This window comes from Prinia subflava, chromosome 5, assembly GCF_021018805.1.
Source record: "Prinia subflava isolate CZ2003 ecotype Zambia chromosome 5, Cam_Psub_1.2, whole genome shotgun sequence".
NCBI lineage: Eukaryota > Metazoa > Chordata > Aves > Passeriformes > Cisticolidae > Prinia > Prinia subflava.
The window spans coordinates 62,797,616-62,803,615 of NC_086251.1; positions in this window are offsets into that span (position 1 = coordinate 62,797,616).

The window sequence follows — 6,000 nt, forward strand, 5'->3', positions numbered from 1 at the left end:
GATTGACCCTGGGGCATGGACAGGCTGTGGGATTGTATGGGATTGACCCTGGGATTGACCCTGGGGCATGGACAGGCTGTGGGATTGTATGGGATTGACCCTGGGGCATGGACAGGCTGTGGGGTTGTACGGGATTGACCCTGGGGTATGGACAGGCTGTGGGATTGTATGGGATTGACCCTGGGGCATGGACAGGCTGTGGGATTGTATGGGATTGACCCTGGGGCATGGACAGGCTGTGGGATTGTATGGGATTGACCCTGGGATTGACTCTGGGGCTGTGGGATTGCAGGGATTTACCCTGGGATGCTCCAGGAGGAACGAAAGGGATGGAAAGGAGGATTTGGGATGGGGACAGGGCAGGGGACAGAATGGGTGCTCGTGGGTGACCTGTCCTGGCTGCCCATGGCATGGCCTGGGGCTGGATAAGGTGACAGAAACCAGGATTGGGGATAATCCCCTCCTGGAATGCCAGGGGAGCATTTCCCCCCCTGAATCACCTCCAGGGAGGATTTGATGATGGAAAAATTCTTTTATTCTGCAGAAAGAAAGGAAATAAATAACCTTATTTGAGGAACCTGCTTTCAAAATTACTTATTAATTATTAAATTCAATTAGTAAAGGTCATAGTTTTTAATTACTCAAAAGGAAAGAGCTGCACTGAACAGAGAACCCAGTGAAAGGGGGGAGTTTTTGAGAGGAGGATTGTGCTTAGAAAATACGAGATTTCTCCTCTTGCCACGAAAGTCCAAATGAAAACTTTCATCACCTCCTCCAGAGGAACCCAGGGAGCTGCTCCAGGGCTGGAGCCCCTCTGGAGCCGGGCTGGGAGAGCTGGGAATGTTCCCCTGGAGAGGAGAAGGCTCCAGGGAGAGCTCAGAGCCCCTGGCAGGGCCTAAAGGGGCTCCAGGAGAGCTGCAGAGGGACTGGGGACAAGGGCTGGAGGGACAGGACACAGGGAATGGCTTCCAGTGCCAGAGGGCAGGGATGGGTGGGAGATTGGGAATTGGGAATTCCTGGCTGGGAGGATGTGGGGGGATGGCTGATCTGAAATGTAAATGTTGGGATGAGCAGAGAATTCCTGGGAGCAGCAGCAGAGCCCTGATGGGATCTGGGATCTTTCCCTCCAACCCCCGGGAGAAGCCCTGGAATTAAAGCTAAAAATGTCTTGTGCTGGAGCGAAAAAGGGATTTTCCTTACAGGTAAGAAGGGCTCGGTACAAGATGTTTTCATGCCAGAGGAAGATAAAACAAATCCCTCCGAGGCTCCTGGCAATGTTTTGCTGCTGGTTTATAAACGGTGCAGCCGTGGGGAAGGGGAGAGGTCAGAGACAGCATCGACTCCTCCTGAACCAGTGGGGATGGGATAATGGGATAATGGGATAATGGGATGGGATGGGATGGGATGGGATGGGATGGGAAGGGATGGGATGGGATGGGATGGGATGGGATGGGATGGGATGGGATGGGAAGGGATGGGATGGGATGGGATGGGATGGGATGGGGGAGCTGGAGCAGGGGAGGGGTGAGGGTGCCAAGCCCCCCTCGGCCATGCAGGGACCGTCCCCTCTCCCAGGGCGATCCCGGCCGTTCCCTGGCCTCGCCCACGCCGCGGGGCTGGAGCAGCCCCGGGATTCCTCAGCCCCAGCCGAGCCGAGGATCTCCAGGGCAGGGGAGGGTCCGCGGGGAGCCCCCGCCGCGCCGTTCGCTGGCTCTGACACCGCCACGGGCTCAAAGCCGTGCGGACAAAAGGATCTGAGGCTCCGAGGGGATCTTACATGCCTCCCTGTGACATTTGACATGCTAATCTTAGGGAAATAGATTAATTACAAATGCTGTTTGTGTAGGCTTAGCGCAGCACCGTCAGGTCGCTGCTGAGGGATAAAAGCTGATGAGATTGTGCTGGATAACAACAGCCCGGGCCGGATCCCTGCAGCCCCGGGAGGGACCCGCGGGGAGGGCCCGGGGGCTCCCGGGGCACCGAACCTGCCCCGGTTCCCCTTACAAATATCATGGACCGCTGCTTTCAGTGTTTGTGGTGAGGGCAGTGAGTTTGGGTGTATTCATGCATGGCTGTGTGTGTCTGGGTATGGATATTCCCCCAAAAGACAGCAAAACAGCAACTCCAAATTTCTTGGAAATAAACTTTATTTGGAATGCTACTTGAGTAAGAGATACAAAACCCTACCAAATCCCTAGTCACACCTCAATATTCTTTTTTTCATTAATATTTTTTATTGTACAATCAGTTCTGCCCCAACTCTAGTGACTTCTTTATTCGAGAGAGGGCAGTGGCCAGTGGTGGCCGGGAAGGACACTTGTGACTGAGAGGGTAAGCAAGTGTGCTCTGTGCCAAGGCTTCAAAGGATTGTGGTGGGGCTGCTGCAAGCCAGCCTGAGGTAAGACAGAGAAGGAACTGGGACAGTAGGGCAATGATAATAATGGAATTGCACAAAAAAGTCTGAGTCTTGCGTGGTAATATTGCTGAAGGTGACAGGAGGTAAAGTTAGGGGCACAGTCAATAAAACAAAAGGTGTCCAGACGAACAAAAATACGTCTTTAAAAAAATGCTGCTTCCAAAAGCCTGCTGAAAATGTTTAGCTTGCTGAAACAGAGAGCTAAGGAGCACATAATCACAAATGAACATATTTTCAACTTTTTTAAACCACATAATTCTTTGGCAAAGTGAAACGTATAATTAAATTCAATGATAAATTCTGTAGTTAACCAAAAAGAAGTATTGACCAAAGCTGAGCAGAAATAGTGAGAAATGGAAGAAAATGTCTTTTCTGACTGGCAAAATACCAGAAGGAAGTAAAATCTATCGTTTCTGCTCAGAGAGATAAATAAACCTACATCCAAGACTCTGAATAGATCTGGAGCCACTGATGGAAAATGTGTACCCAGCTAGCATGTGGAACAAAGTACTGCAAACAGTGGGAAGATCACAGGAGAAGTGCTCCTGAAGTCTTGTGGGTACAGTATTGATACCACACAGGGAAGCAAAGAGGAAGCCTGGGCATCCTGTCAGCAAAACAGTAGAAATGTGTGACTACAGCAAGAGTCACATTGACTTTAACTGATGATTATTATTAGTCTGTTTTATTTAATGTTTTAACTGATAAATAATGCAATTCCTTTTCCGTTTATTTATCTATGCCTAAGAGGACAGGATTAAGTGAGCAATACAGATAATGAGGCTTACTGGTCTGAGGTTACTGTGCTAATTATGGAACTGATACTTTATAGCTATGAGGTTAGATTCATTAATTGTCTTCCCTTGAGCAAAGAAGTACATTTTCTGCATGTGAATTGACTCAAAATGAATTCAAACTGGTACCTCAAATTCACTGTCTTTCATATAGAGAAGGAGAATAAAATGGATTTAAGTATTTTCCTTAAATGTTTGGTAAGATTCTGTTTTATCAGTCTCATGAATGAATTCCTTTCCACTTTAGATATGCATATTTTCCACTTTGGCTCTGTTTCATCTTATTTGCCCCAGAAGGAATGAAACCAGAAACCAGATTTCTTCTCATACTAAACTGAACAGGAAACTAATAATGTTAATCACTCAATTGCCAATATCTGCAGTGTTGCTCTGGAGAGATGCTCTTCTTGTCCATGCGAAGCTGGGGGCAGGGGGAAGGTGGGGGGAACACAGGGTGTTCAGGATGGCCCATGACATATGAACATGACAAATGGGCTCTTGAGTGAATCCTGTGGATAAATTGTGGCCAGCTGAATCGTACTAATGGTATTCTTTTGTCTGAGTAAGTTTACTTAATATGAGCAACCAAAACTGAACTAAAGCCTTAGATTGAAGTTATCTTATCTTAGACTGAACTTGTCTTGAGCTCTTGCTTAGTTGTGTAAAAGGCAGACCTGAGGCCAGTGGAAACTGGGAGATAAGGAAGCCACAACTTAAAGTCAGCTGCTGACCCACTGTTAGACAGACGAAGAATCCAGTCAGGAGCTAGAGGACCCCCGACCAAAAATCACCTTTGGACAAAGAGGAGTGTGCAGGGTGTGTGAGGAGTGGGTGAAGATCAGGTGCATGGACTGTCAGGGTATAAAGGACCAGGGATTCCTTTGTTTGTCCTTTGTGTATGCCTGGAGGCACACATCTCCAACTGTTTTTTTTACTCTACCAGTCAAATAAATTGGATTAAAGCTCAAAACCCTGCTGCAGAATACACAGGGCATAGAAATTTTTGTACCAGTGACCTCACCTGCATTGCCAAAAAGACCAGCTGAAGGTTCATCTCTCCGGGCACTTTTTGGGCCTCCCTCGTGGCAGCACACTCAGACAGGGTGCTCAGAAAGCTCCCAACACATCCCTAAGAGCGCGTGTGGATGTCTGGTTCAGCAGCAGAGAGCTGGGCTTTAGCATCTCCCTTAGCACACCCTGTCCCCGGGTCTCAGATAAAGCAGCGGGTGGTTTAGACCACGTCTTTAAACATTCTGCTACCCGAAGCTAGTGGGAAGTATTCCTATTTACCAGCTACTTTAAACAGGCATTTCAGAGAGTGTCTGTAGCTTTAGGAATGCCTGCTTTCATTTGTGAAGGAAATAATGGTGTTTTTTCTCCAGGATGTATTTTATCTTGTCAGTAAATATCACAGTGTCACCAGCCTGTTCTTGCCCCAAGTTGTGACCAGCACTGCACAGCTTGTGACATGTGATGTTCATGTAGATTGTTTGGTACAGTCTGAGTAGCTTAAAATGCAGTTCAAAAGGGACTAGAAGAGATCATTTAAATGAAAATTTCTAGTATTTTTACTCTGGGCACAGCAGCCCCTGCATCTGGTAGAGGCCAACCAGTGGCCTTGGCCACCACATGCCCAGAGCCAGTGGCTGCTGCTGCCAGAGTGGATTTAACTCCACTGGCAGAGCAGACTCATTGGATTCAACTAAAAGCACTTTAGTAATAAAACAGGAAAACTGACAGCATTGTTTTTGGAAGCAGGTCTCCTCTGAGGGTACTGCTCAACCTCACTAACCAGAATCTCTACAAAGCTGTTTGCTTCCTCTGCCAGGGAAGGTTTTCCCACAGATGTTGAGGCAGCCTAAACAGCAACTAATTTGAAAGCTGAAATGGAAATACATTTATGGTTCATGAGGTACAAAAGTCCATGGAGACCCCAGACAAGGCTAGATTTATTTTTACTGCTAAGAGCTATTTAGGCTTCAGGTTGTTTGTCACCAGCTTGCAATTCTGAATATTTTGATTAGTGCTTGAAGTCTTATTACTTGGTTTGCAACATTACTGCCTGCAGGAACAACAACAGTGCTTTGGAAAAGTCATGTTTATAGAGCTTTTAAAATATACAGTCTGTCTCAGAAAAGATTAAAGTATTGCTTCTCTCCTTATCCAGGAACTGACAAAAAAGTAACAGAATATATTTTAGCAGAGGGAGTAGCAGAAGAAGTAAATACTATAAATTCCAGAGCCAAATATTATGACATTTTGTTCTCAGATATCTATGAATTTTCCAGACAGCTGTGTGGACCAGGCTTTCCCATGACACTATCAGTTTGAATGACTAATTTCTGGCTGTTTAAAGGACTACTAAAATTATTTTTTCATCTATACTCCTTGTAGAGATGGGTAGCGAAGGTGGCTGTGGACGTTACACATATGGAACTCCTCTGTTGGAAGAGAAAATAAAATACCCAAATTTTTATTAGTTTGTTGATGGAAAGAGCTCCTGGATATTGGCAAATATGTTTTGGTGGAGCACACAGAGGGATGTGGAGATGTGTGAGACATGGAGGCAAGGACGTCCCACCCATGCGAGGGGTGGGAGCACAGATTGTGCTCGCCCTCACAGGAGGGGCAGTCACATACCCGAGCTGCTACGTGCTCTGAGAGGCAGCTTGTTTTCCTTTTACACAAAAGACATTCAAGCAAAGACTCATTTCTGCTTCAGTTTTCCTCTTGTCTCTGCATGGCTGGTAGGAACAGAGACAGAGAGAGAGGGGAGACTGAGGGAGAGAC